This window comes from Bos indicus x Bos taurus, chromosome 10 (genome assembly GCF_003369695.1).
Source record: "Bos indicus x Bos taurus breed Angus x Brahman F1 hybrid chromosome 10, Bos_hybrid_MaternalHap_v2.0, whole genome shotgun sequence".
In the NCBI taxonomy this organism is placed as follows: domain Eukaryota; kingdom Metazoa; phylum Chordata; class Mammalia; order Artiodactyla; family Bovidae; genus Bos; species Bos indicus x Bos taurus.
This window is the reverse complement of record NC_040085.1, coordinates 74,222,433-74,236,169: the sequence shown is the minus strand read 5'-3', so window position 1 is coordinate 74,236,169 and position 13,737 is coordinate 74,222,433.

The following is a 13,737-nucleotide window of genomic DNA, read 5'->3' as shown; positions in this document are numbered from 1 at the left end:
CAGCCATGTCTGATTCTTTGCAACCCCATGGACTGTAGCCCACCAGACTCCTCTGCCCATGAAATTCTCCAGGCAAGAATACTGGAGCCAGTAGCTATTCCCTTCTCCAGGGATTTTCCCAACCCAGGGGTTGAACCCAGGTCTCCTGCATTGCAGGCAGATTCTTTACCGTCTGAGCCACCAGGGAAGCCCCTACTTGACTTTTACAAAACACACTAATTTGTTTATTTTTGGATGGTGCATCATTTCCTCCTAGGAGCCATAAGCCTTAACCAGCTTCAGAAGTCCTCCTGCGGTACAGACGATGCCGTCATGAAGGCAGGAGGAGTTCCTCCTATCTCCACAGAAGACCTGGCCACAGCAAATGAGACTCATCGTGGGTGTCAAGGATTGGAGGGGTAGGAGGAAGATTTAGAGAAGAGGAAAGAGTAATTTTTCCCTGGAGACGTTGTAAGACAATGATGTTCTTTGCTGAGAAAGATGAGAAAGCAATTTCCCCAAAGGTTCAGGAAACAGGATTGTTTCACTCATTGTTGGGTATTCAGTGTAGACCTGTGGGTGCTGGAAAAATAGGCTAGGTAACCCCTGGATGCACCTTGGCTACACATCTGAGGTCTCTCTGTTCTGTTCTTAGTCTGCCCAGCTTAGAGGAGGAAGAGCAGAGTTGAGGACAGTGGGTACCTACCTCTGTAGTGAAAAAAGAGTGAAAGTGTTAGTTGCTCAGTCATGTCCAACTCTTTGTGACCCCATAGACTGTGGCCCGCCAGGCTCCTCTGTCTATGGAATTCTCCAGACAGGAATACTGGAGTGGGTAGCCATTCCCTTCTCTAAGTGATCTTCCCGACTCAGGGATCTGAACATGGGTCTCCTGAATTGCAGGCAGGTTCTTTACCAAGTGGCCAGGAAAACCCCACCCACCTCTGTAGAGGTCATGTGCAACTGGACACTGGGCAGGTGAGCCTGGGATTCTTTCATTTCCTGAGTAACCAGGAACCAGGAGACTAGGGCTGGGATGTGATTCTACTGCCGACTAGCATCTAAGACCGGGCCACAATTTTATCATGAGGGAATAGGACCCAATTCAAATCCAACAAAAGTTTCTTAAGTATGTCTGGGCTACAGAGTTGAGCAAGTACTGTCCTTTGGGCTGTAGGACCACTCAGCCAGGGAGATGAGACATATACTTGTGCTCAGACACAGTTGTAATAGGAAACCGACAGTACTGAGAGGGAGAATGGGGAAGGGGACGGATTGAGTCTGTCTCTGGAATCTTATAGGCTTACTGGAGGAGGTGGGCTATGAGCTCGGGCATGAAAAAGGTCGGATAAAGTGTTGCTAGGTGGATATGGGAGTGAACCAAACAAGTGAACCAAAAGAAGGACCAGCAAACTGGTGGGGAGAGGGTGGCAAGTTCTGGGAGCAGAAAGTAGGCATCCATGAGTAGGGCTCATCACACAGTAGGCCTTCAGTGACTATCAGCTAAGTGATGATGGAGCAGTGAGGACTGGGCCAGAACAGGGGCAGAGTCTCCCTGTCTGGGGAGCCATAAGCAGTGTGGAGTCCACATGTGTTTCTGAAAGTGAGATGGATCACTATCGTTGGCTCTGTGTTCAAGGGCAGGTGGACCACAAGAGAGGAGCCCAAAGGGCCAAGGAAGACTTGATAGTGGCTTGAATTAGATAACCACATTGGGGTGGAAAGGATATATAAAAAAATAGAGCAAAAGAAAATTCTGCAGACTTTAGGTTGATCAGAAGTAAAAGTAGAGGGAGAAGAAGGAGAGAAGGACAGTTTTGAGGATTTTGAGCCTATGCATTGGGGAGAGTGGAGATTCACAAGAGATGGGCAACCTCCAGAAGAGAGGTGGGTATAGAGAGGAAACAACCAGTTTAGTTTTGTGCAGAAAGACTTTGAGATGCCTATGTAGAGATGACTAGCAGGCAGGTGGAAATGTGGAAATTTTGGTAGCTAGAGATCTGGAGCTCATGGACATAATAGTTGAAGATGTGGGTGTAGATGAGATAGACGAGGAGGATGTGGTGAGGGGAGAGGATGGCCAGGCAGAGAAGCAGGTAGAGAGCACCTGGATGGAGAGGAAAGAAGCAGCCCAGCAGGAAGTAGCCAGGAGCCTGAAGAATAAATCTTAGTGGTGGGAGGGGCGCCAGGCCATGTGAGGAGAAGGACGTGAGGTGGCTCCTGGGCCACTGTTGCGAGGAAGTCCTATGAAATGGCCCTGGACCAGCAGCCAATTGCCAAGGCCTAAGAAGAGGAAGTAGAAGGAGAAGGTGTATAGGACCCTACAGAGAAGTTTGTAATAAAGGAAGGGAGAACAAACGGAGAGGCAGCAGGGCCAAGGGAAACCATGTTAGGTTAAGGCCATGCTTCTCACCCATGAACGTGCATTCAGATCATAGGAAGCCTGTTAACATGCAGCTTATGACCCAGGAATGAGGGCAGGGTCAACATGGCCTGGAAGAGATGGGAGTTGATGTGCCATCTTGGACCAGGGAAGTAAGTTAGTTGTGCTGAGGAGGTGGGAGGTCAGCTGCACTCAGACTGAGGGAAGGGTGATGTGAATGAGTTATGAGGTGGGGTAAGGAGACTGAGGGAGTCCCTGTGGAAAGGCCTGGACTTTCTCTGTCAGGTGGGCAGTGAGAGATTCTTCAGACAGAAGGTAGAATGGGCATGGGGGACTCTGAGGAGAGTGAAAGCCTTGGGACAGTGGTCTGGCTGACTTGCTGGCTGTAGAGCAGAGCAGGACTCAGGTAAGCTGTGTAGCCAGGGTGGTGACTCTCCCCTCTGTGGGCCCTGGAAGCTCAGGGAAAACAGGCTGGTGGGCCTGAGGGCTCAGATGAGAGCTTGGTGGAGGGCAAGCTCCTAAACGGACATGGGGGCGGGGTGCAAGCACAAGAGACAGGGTTAGAGGGGAGAGCAGGAGAAAGGAAGATGTGAGAGGGGAAGCTGTGGTCCAAGAGCCACAATTAGAGAAGGTCTCAGAGGTGAGTAGTTGTGGGCAAAGAAGGTGGCCAGTCAGGTATGTGACTGAGATGGAGCAGAGTGGAAGCTGGAGAGATGAGGAGGGGCCAGAGCATGGAGGGCAGGGTGAGCGGGCAAGGTTGGTCTTGTGGCAGAGTGAGGACCACTGAGGGAGAGTCAAAGCCCAACAGCACTGGTAGGGGCAGAGCCAGGCCACAGCCTGTCAAATTCCTGGGTAAGTCCTGTCTTCTCATTTGCAACAGCACCTGTTTGGAGGCCAGGATGGCTCCCAAAGGCAGAGGGGCCTTCCCTGTTCTCATTCACTCAGTCCCTATTTCCTGAGGCTCCTTGAATGCAGTCTTGGGCCGGGACACTGGGGCCTGAGTTTCATGTGTTTGGATTGTGACATGGAGTGGAGGGTGTGAGAGAGAGTGCCTCAGCGACTGACCCGCCGTCCCACAGCCTGCACTCCGTGGTCGTCCAGCCACCTGCAGCCGCTCTCCTGGGCCAGGGAAGATGAAAACCCCATCCTGACATCAGGTCCTTAGGCACTGAGCATCCAGCAGGTCCCACTCTCCCAGCCCCTGGGATCTGCCTCCCATCCGCCTCAAACTGTGAAGGCCTGTAGTGGAGCCCGTGAGTGTCCCCTGCACATCCTCCACCAAGGAGCTCTGTTGGGATGGGGCGCCGGCCCTGCCTGCCTCAGGAGAACCTGCTGGCAGTGTGGCTGGTTGCCTGGCTCGTGGGTTGTTACCCTCAGTTTGATTCTCTTTCTCTCCCTGGTGAGCTTCAGCCTGTGGTCGTTTGCTCTTCCTCAGTGGTTCGGGGAACCAGCGGTGTCTGGGGAGGAAAGAGGAGGGAAGGGAACTCTCAGATGCTGTGCTTGGCCCTCCCAGTGGGTTTCCCCTTGCCTGAGTGGCCTCCACGGGTGCATGTCCACAGCCAGCCCTCAGACCCTCAGCCCTTGTCGGACAGCCCCACGTGACATCCCTTCCAGGCCCTTGGGATCCCCAGGCTCAGATCACCACTGCCAGAAACCGCCATGGGCTCCTTCCCTCCAAATCAGAACTAATTTTTCTTTCCTCCCTCCACTGAGACCTGGAGTTTCTTTGCTTGTCCACCTGGCTCGTCCTTCCAGTGGAGGTCTTTGTAGGAAAGGGACAGGAGGTCGGGCACTGGCCTTCCTTTGGCCTGACCTGCCCTGGGTAACCTGCAGCCAATCCTGTGTGGTCAGCCTTGCTCTTCCCCAGGTCCGCAGGGGACCGCTCTGGCCCTTCCCCAGGGTGTCCTCCCCCATGTCCTTCTGTCCATCATTGTCCATGTGTTCCTTCTCCCTTCCCTGTGCCCCCTGGTTATATGTCCTCAGGAGGGGAGGAGAGCTCAAAAGGATTTATGCAGAGACCCTAGGCAGAAGAAGATAAATGGAATTCGCAATAAATCCAGGAGCAAAGTTGTAACTTGACTTAAAAACAAACAAAAGGGCCAGAACTGCACTTAAGCTCAGTAGAAGCTCATCTCGCAGTATAAACAGAAAAGGGCGGACGTGGGCTGTGGAGCCTCGCTCAGGCTGGGACGGTGAGGGAGGGGCCTGGAGCGGCCTCCACTTCCTCTGGAAGGGCTGGGTTGTTGGGGAAGGTCTCCACGGGCTCATAAAGGAGAGAGAAGACACTGGCCCTGCCTTGTTTGCCACTCATTTTTCTATGACTTATCCTTATGAAAAGACATTCTCAGGACTGGGCCAGAAGGTTGTTTAGGGGAAATGCTTTCTTAGGCTGGGGTCGGGCAGAGAGAAAGCTTGGACCAGTGGAGAGCAAAGTGAAGCGTGGGTTTGAGCTTGCTGGCCTCAGCCTGTCCTGGGACTGGAACATCGCGGAGTTTGCCTGGACCTCTCAGCTGGCTCAGAGGACCAGGCGGCACAATGCTGCTCTTCTGGCCCTCAGACAGAGGCCGGCTCATCATGACCCTGAAGGGCGTCTCTCTTGCTGGAATCTCTGTGCCTCGCCCAGAAGTGTGAGGCTGTAATTGCCACAATTACAGCATCTTGCCTTTATATATAATTTCAAAGTGCCCCCACATACCCTTTCTCATCTGAAGTGGAGCAGATAGCATCAGCATTTTATGGGCAGGAAAACTGACACAGAGAGAGAAAGAGATCTATCAAAGGTCACACAGCAAGTCAGCAGTTGACCTAGGTCAGTGCAGTGGAAAAGGTGGGTCCTGAGGTATCATTCCCATTCAGTTAGGAACAAACTGTGTGATCTTGGGTGAGTGACTTAATCTCTCTGGGTGCAGGCTTTCCTCTGTAAGAAGTTTAAACAGATCGGCTGGGCTTTTCAAAGTCAGGAAACTCAGGGGAAACGAATAATGTGTCAAGGAGGGTAAACATGGCACATCTTTCTGGAGCCTCATTTCTACACTTGGCTATTTCTGGAGGGGAAAAAAAACACACCAATGTACCAAAAAATTGTGAAACAGGATGGCCAGACTATAGAAGAGGATGCAAAATTTAAACTTTACAACAGGAAGCATCAAGGGCATTCTGTCCTTGCTGTCTGTTCTGGGTTCCCTCAGAGTACGTACATATTTGCACTCTCTTGCTGCCTGAGAATGGGGTGGGGGAGTTTTCTAATGGCTGTTCTGGGCCCCCCAGGCAGCTGAGCTGCAGAGACCCATTGTGCTGGTGAATGTGGTCTGGGTGGGGGCCATGGGGTGGTGCTAATGGAAGAGCTGTCCTCATCCCAGGCTTCACATTAGAATCACCTGATGAGCTTTTGAAAAACCCCAAGACCAGGTCCCACCCCGACCCAGCGAGCCAGAATCCTGGGTGTGTAAGTGCTCTGTGAGGTGAAGAGCTTCTGGGCAATTCTGAGATGCAGTGTGAGCTGGGTACACTGCCTTACAGTTCAGACTTGGGAGTTCAGGAGCCCCAGAGGGTCCATGTCCAAGGATGGGAAACAGTGACAGACAGCTCCCTCCCCTCTGCCTCCCAGCTGCTGCTTAGACTACAGGAGACTGAATTCCAGAAGGCCACACCCCCAACTAAAGGGAAAAGGAAGTGAGGTTGCCAGGTGGTGGTGGGGCATGTAGGTGAAGAACAAGACAGAACTTGGTTAGGGGCGTAGGAAGGTTGTTCTGGGTTGGGTAGTGTCCCCCTAAAATTCATGTCCTCTCTGCTTCCCTGGTGGCTCAGCGGTAAATAATCCACCTGCAATGCAGGAGATGTGAGTTCAATCCCTGGGTCAGGAAGACCTGCTGGAGAAGGAAATGTCAACCCACTCCAGTATTCTTGCCTGGAAAATGCCTTGGATAGAGGAGCCTCGTGGGCTATATAGTCCATGGGGTCACAAAGAGTCGGATATAACCTAGCGACGGAACAGCAACGATGTAGGAATCTCAGAACATGAACTTATTCAGAAAGAGAGTCATTGCAGATGTAACTAGTTAAGATGAGGCCATACTGGAGAAGGGGGAGCCCCTAACACAACATGACTGCTGTCCTTATGATAAGAGCAAAGAGACACACAGGGCCGATGCCATGTGAAGGGGGAGGCAGAGACGAGTGCGGACGCAGCCATAGACCAAGGGATGTCAAAGACTGTGGGCAACCGTCAAAAGCTGGGAGGAGGGCCTGGAACAGATCCTCCCTCAGACTCCAGAAGGAGCCGACCGTGTTGACATCTTGATTTCAGACTTCTAGCCTCCAGAACTGTGGAGGAATGAGTGTCTGCTGTTTGAACCCAAGCTTTACTGAGTTTGTGATGCTGTTACAGCAGCCCTTGGACACGACTGAGCGACTTCCCTTTCACTTTTCACTTTCATGCATTGGAGAAGGAAATGGCAGCCCACTCCAGTCTTCTTGCCTGGAAAATCCCAAGGACGAGGGAGCCTGGTGGGCTTCCGACTATGGGGTTGCACAGAGTCGGACACGACTGAAGCGACTTAGCAGCAGCAGCAGCAGGAAACAAGTACAGAGGCTGATGGTAATAAATCCCTGCTGCAGACACTCCTCCTGTGACACTTGTGACAGAGACCAAGGCCTGAGCCCAGCCATACTGGGGGCACCTGGGGAGCGGCAGGCTGTGCCTGGCTCGGTGCCAAGGATTCTGCAAGGCAAGAAGGGGGCACAATGGGCTCTTTCTACTGAAAAGCTGAGGGGACAGAGTGAGATGTGACCTGTCCAAAACGTTACTCTATGAAGGTAAGCTGAGAACAAATGAGTCACTCCAATCATTAACGTACTCACTCACCACCTATTTATAGAGCCCTACTGTGTGCTGAGCTCTGGGAACATGAAGGTACAGAGCCCAGAGCCAGCCTTGCCCTGCACTCAGGGAGCTTGAACCCAAATGAGGAGTTTGGGCCCATGGGCATGACTCTGATATTTGGTGACTAAAAGGGAGCAAAGAGGGCATCCTGGCTGAGGGCCACTGTGCTGCCACCAGGGCATTTTGCGGGGCTACTGCAGTCTCTCTGGGCTTTCCCAGTGGCTCAGAGGTTAAGAATTTACCTACAACATAGGAGCCACAGGAGACGCATATTCGATCCCTGGGTTGGGAAGATCCTTTGGAGGAGGGCATGGCAACCATGGTCCATGGGGTTGCAGAGTGGGACACAACTGAAGCGACTTAGCACGCACGCACACACGTGGTCTCTCTGCCTGGACAGGCCCAGGAAGGGCTGCAGTGGGGCATGTGCCTGTGGGGCTGTAGAGCTGGGCCCCGCTTTCTTCTGCAGAGTTTACTGCAGGGGCAAAGTGGCCCAGGACAAACTGCACCCACTGGTGGGATGCTGTAGGTGGTGAGACAGGCCTCGGCAGCCACCGCTAATTGTACAAATCCTCAAATCTTGGGAATATTTTCAGCCCATTTGCACTTATCAAGTATCGCACTGGAAACCCCGGGAACTCATGCAGGATCAGAACAGGGAGGATTTCACACACTTGGTCTGGTGCAGGGGGAGTGTCTTGGAATGGCAGCCTTGAAGCGGGCCTGGCCTCCCTGTTCTGGGTCACCCACATTCGCATGAGGCCCAGCTGCTGCCCGCACACATGGCCCCACATCCAAGGCCACTCTCAGACTTTGCAGCCACAAATGTCTGTGCTCCTCCGGTTCTCTGGTTTCTCCTTCCCATTTTGGGGAGTCCTCGAAGCCAGCGATTCTGGCAGTCTAAGAAATACAAAGTTCAGGCCTGAGGCTATGGGTTTTTTGAAACTCCAGTTCATTTGGGCGAGAGGTGAACACTTTCCTCCTGAGACCGCGGCAGGCAGGATCTGAAGCAAATTTCAAAGAACAGTTGCTTTCCCCACGGCTTCTCCCGTGGGGCTGGGTAGTGCTTCTCTGGCAAGACTGACAACACACTGATAGGCGGGCAGCTGGCCTGGAGGCTGGAGAAGTGGCCCGAGGCGAGACCTAGGTACCTGGGTTCCCTGCTGTCTCTTGTTTCACAACAGCCATAATCATTAACTTCTCGAAGCCTTTTATGAAAAGTTCCCTGTTACCTGACACTTGAACATAATTAAAACAGAACAACCGTTTGCAGTTCACTTTACCTTTTACGACCTCGTGGATTTTTATAAGGACGTTCGTCCCAGAACACTTTCTTTTCAAAGGCTGTGTAGATATGCTGAGAGCCCCCAGAAAACGCTGAGAATGGGACCTTAATCTCCTCATGCTCATAAAGGAAAAGATGAAAGAAAAACAGGTTATAAAAGTAACACATGGTCACAGAGGGCACATTGGAAGACACAGAAAAGAATAAAAAATCCAATAGAAGCCACCCACAATCCCATCCCTAGAGACCATGGTCAGTGTTCTGGAGTATATATACCCGCCCCTGGTATGAAAATGTCTCTTCACATCTGCACCTTAAAAATAAAAATGGAAACAGACTAGCACGGCAATTTATAGTTTTGTAAATGAGGCCCTAAAATTGCAGGTAAATTTGATATGCACGTGTGCTCAGTCAGTAAGTCGTGGCTGACTCTTTGTGACCCCGTGGACTATAGCCTGCCAGGCTCCTCTGTCCATGGAATTTTCCAGGCAAGAATACTGGAGGGGGTAGCCATTTCCTCCTCCAGGGGATCTTCCTGACCTAGGGATTGAACTTGTGTCTCCTGCATTGGCAGGATTCTTTACCACTGAGCCACCTGGGAAGCCCCTAAATTTGATACAAGGATTAGTAAAAAGGAATTAATCCACAAGTAACTGGGGGTCTGCTTTGTCTAAAGTACTGTGGGGATTAGTGATGTCTGCATCGCAGGCCTGGCCCTGAGAAGGTGGAGGGAGAAGACAAGTGACCCATTAGTCAGTTCAGTCACGCAGTCGTGTCCGACTCTTTGTGACCCCGTGGACTACAGCACGCTAGGCTTCCGTGTCCATCACCAGCTCCCGGAACTTGCTCAAATTCATGTCCATTGAGTCAGTGATGCTATCCAAGCATCTCATCCTCTGTCATCCCCTTCTCCTCCTGCCTTCAATCTTTCCCAGCATCAGGGTCTTTCCCAATGAGTCAGTTCTTGGCATCAGGTGGCCCAAGTATTGGAACATCAGACACATAGAGAGGCTTTTGATATCTGGACGTTGAGCTCTTGGCAAAGCACACTGTTGGGCTCTCAAAATATTTTGCTGTGTTGAGCTGAGTGGTGCCCATCACCAAGGCTATTCGTTATTCACTTACTCAATAATTATTTACCTTGTGTCTTCTGTGAGTCAGGGGTGAAAGGTGTTTAGGTTTTAGAGCAGGGAACCATTGTGATGAGAGTGACATTTAGGAGATTTATATGAGCAATGGCTTACCAGATGGATGGTGTGACGGTTAATTGTGTGTGTCAACTTGGCTAGGCCATAGTATCCAGATATTTGGTGAAACACCAGTCTACATGTTGCAGTGAAGGTGATTTATAGATGAGATTAACATTTCAGTCAGTAGACTTTGAGTAGAGCAGATGACCTGCCACTATGTGGGTGGGTCTTGTCAAATCCATTGAAGGCCTTAAGAGAAAAGAATGGGGTTCTATTGAAGAAGAGGAAATTCTGCCTCTGGACTTCTTTCCGACTTGAGATGCAACATCAGCTCTTCCCTGGGGACTGGCAAGATTTCAGAATTGCCAGCTGCATGAACCAATTCCATACACACACACACACACACACACACATACATATTTAGACAGAGACAGAGAGGTATGGGTGTAGGTGTTGTTGTTGTTTATCCACTAAGTTGTGTCCAACTCTTTGCAACTCCATGGATTGCAGCATGCCAGACTCCCCTGTTCTCCACTAAATCCTGGAGTCTGCTAAAATTTGTGTCCATTGAGTCAATGATGCTATCTAACCATTTCATCTTCAGCCGTCCTCTTCTCTTTTTGCCTTCAATCTTTCCCAGCATCAGGGTCTTTCCAATGAGTCAAATCTTTGCCAAAATATTGGAGCTTCAGCTTCAGGATCAGTCCTTCCAGTGAATACTAAAGGTTGATTTCCTTTAGGATTGACTGGTTTCATCTCCTTGCAGTCCAAAGGACTCTCAGAAGTCTTCTCCAACATCACAGTTTAAAAGCATCAATTCTTCGGCACCCAGCCTACTTTATGATCCAACTCTCACATCCGTACATGACTATGGGAAAAACCATAGCTTTGACTATATGGACCTTTGTCAGCAAAATGACGTCTCTGCTTTTTAATATAGTTGTAGGTATATGTAACCATATAAGAGAATATTACACATCCTATTTGTTCTGTTTCTCTGGAGAACCCTAACGAATGCAGATGGGAATGGAGATAGTAGTAGGAAGACCAGTTCAGTCTGTCAGGATGCTGGGAACACAGCAAAAATGGATGTGTGTGTGTATATACATCCGTGTGTGTGTCATTATGTGCATGCCTGCTTGGTTTGTGTGTATCTGGATGTGTGTGCCTATGTGCGTGTCTGTTTGTGTGTATCTGTTTGAGTATTTATGTCTGTGACTATATCTAGGAATCTGTGTTTGTGTATATCTGCATGAGTGTGTGTGTGTTTGTATTGTATGTCTGTGTGGGCCTGCGTGTGTACCTGCATCTCTCTGTATGCTTGTGCGCCTCTGTGGCTACCCACACAAGTGTACAAGTGCCTGTGTCTGTTGGCGGGGGGGTCTGTCATGGTATCCTGGAAAAGGACCTCTATTGTTGGGCTTTTGGTTGGTTTCTGGTAGTAGCGGTGCAAGCTGGGTCTGGGAACCAGGCAGGAAGGTGGACTAGCAGGAAAGCAAGTCTCGTGGTGTATGGAGTGGAAAATAGCAAGATGGCAGGAGACTCAGGTGGGTTTGGGAACAGGATACCTGGAGGCCAAGGTGGTGCCGAGAGGTCTGGGTGAAGGGAGCAGTTCAGGGACATACATATCACTCTGCCTTGAGTCTGGAGTTTCCACCAGCCAGGGACTGGGTAGGCGGGGCAATAAGGGGCTGCACTGAGGGGATGGCAATGAAGAGGGAGGTCTGGAGGCTGGGCTGCACAGGAACGGTCAGTTGGCTTGGGGACGACGGGGACTTCAGTTTAGATTTGCTGTACATCGCAGACATTGCAGAATAAGATTTTCAAAGGTGAGGATGGGGTAGTGACCAGTGTCATACTCTAGAAGGGATAGGGAAAATAAAGACTGAGAAAAAGCCTTTGGGCTTGAAAATTTGGTGACCTTGCAACCTCAGCAGAAGAGTCAGAGGCTGGTGTGCGGGAAAGAGGAAGTGGGTAAGCAGGGTAAGTGGGTAACATTTGTTGGACTCCACTATACTTGTGGAAATGAAAAGCACCAGGATAATAACAAGAGTGGATAGCAGAGTTGAGTTATGGGAGCCTGGTGCATATTTGAATAAAGAATGAAACTCAGTCATCAAGATATTCACCCCTGATCCCATTAAGTACTTCCTCTGAGAGCTGGCAAACTGATATCCTTTAATCATGCCTTATATTTATAAAGGCCTTTCTCCAAAGAACTCCAAGTGCTCAATAAACATTAATTAATTCACTCCCGCAGCCCCCTTTAGGGAAAAGTTGGTGGCAGTTATCATCATTATGTTTACAGGCACAGACATCTTGGCCAAGATAAGAACCGTGCTGCCAACCAGGGTCACAAAGCTGGTCGGGGTGGGAGTTGTGTCTGGTTCCACCCCTTCCGCTGCTAGGCCATTCCTAAATCACCCACATCTTGTCAGGCCCCCCAAGTAGCTGGTGAAACTTGGCAATGAGACCAAGTACAGGGTCCAATGCTTCAGCGGGTGACTGGGGGATAATCCCAGAGGGATCCTAAGGGCCAGCCGGCTGTGGGGCTCAGGAAAAGGGTCTTTTGTTTGCTCAGTCCTGGACCACATGGACATTTAAGCAGCTTCCTCTGCTGAGTCTTTGAGGGTCCTGAGCAAATGCTGGGTCTGCTGCTGCTGCTAAGTTGCTTCAGTTGTGTCCCACTCTGTGCAGCCCCATAGACGGCAGCCCACCAGGCTTCCCCGTCCCTGGGATTCTCCAGGCAAGAACACTGGAGTGGGTTGCCATTTCCTTCTCCAATGCATGAAAGTGAAAAGTGAAAGTGAAGTCGCTCAGTTGTGTCCGACCCTTAGTGACCCCATGGACTGCAGCCCACCAGGCTGTTTGATCCATGGGATTTTCCAGGCTGGGTCTAGGCAACAACAAAATCACCAAACTCAAGAAAGCATGCAGTTGTTCCACTTTTTTTTTTTTTTTTTTGGTGGGTTCCCTCACACAAGAAATTCTCTAGTGCCCTCAAGTAGGGAAATACTCCCAATCCTTATGCTTGGGGCTGTGCAAGATCCAACCATTTACTCAAAAGCAAAAAGATCTCTAAATGCAAAGCATAGTCAAGGACAGCCCACTGAGAAGGTGATTTGGTTTCTTCCACTGAGTGATGAGCTCGGGTTTTATCAGGAAAGAGGATCCTAAGATCCCAATGGTGCAGGTGATCTGCAAAGCCCCCCAGCTGCAGCCCCAGGGAGTATAGATGTGGGAACCATTACCTTAAAGTCATGCTGCATTTCTGGGATTGGGCCTGCCCACATCTGCTGAGCCCTGGGAGCTGGTGATACTCAGGCTCTTACCTAATGAGGACTGCTCTTGTGGGAGCAGCTAAGCAGTTCGCATTCCCAGTCTAGTGTTTATCCACTTGGATGGACCTGGGAAATTCAAGGGGCCATCGGTTTGTTGGCCTAAAGCCAGGGTTTAATTAAGCCCAAAATCTCCTGTGATTCCACCAAGGGGCTGAACCCCATAAGGCTAGGCAAAAGGAGAAGCAACCCAAAGAACATTGGATCAGCTTCTTTTGAGTCTTCCTGTCAACTCATTGTTTGTGGAGGCCTTGCTCATTAGTGGGAATAATCCCTTCAAAGTCACAGAGCAGTGAACAGAAAACTGGAGGACCAGCCCTGCACAGGATCAGCTAAATTGTGGCGCCTACTATAACATGTAGGTGGTTTCTGCTGCAGGCCATGGAACACGGATATGCATGAGAAAAGAAAGGATAAATTAGCATCCTAACACTTTCATTTTGCAGCTTCTGTTGCAGAATTCTTGGTGTCTGATCAGAAATTACCAAAAACATGTCTTGTTCATTGTCATCGTTTAGTCCCTAAGTCGTGTCTGACTCTTGCGACCCCAGGCTCATCTGTCCATGGGATTCTCCAGGCAAGAATACTGGAGCGGGTTGCCATTCCCTTTTCCAGGGGATCTTCCTGGCCCAGGTATTGAATCCAGGTCTGCTACATTGCAGGCAGACTCTTTACTGACTGAG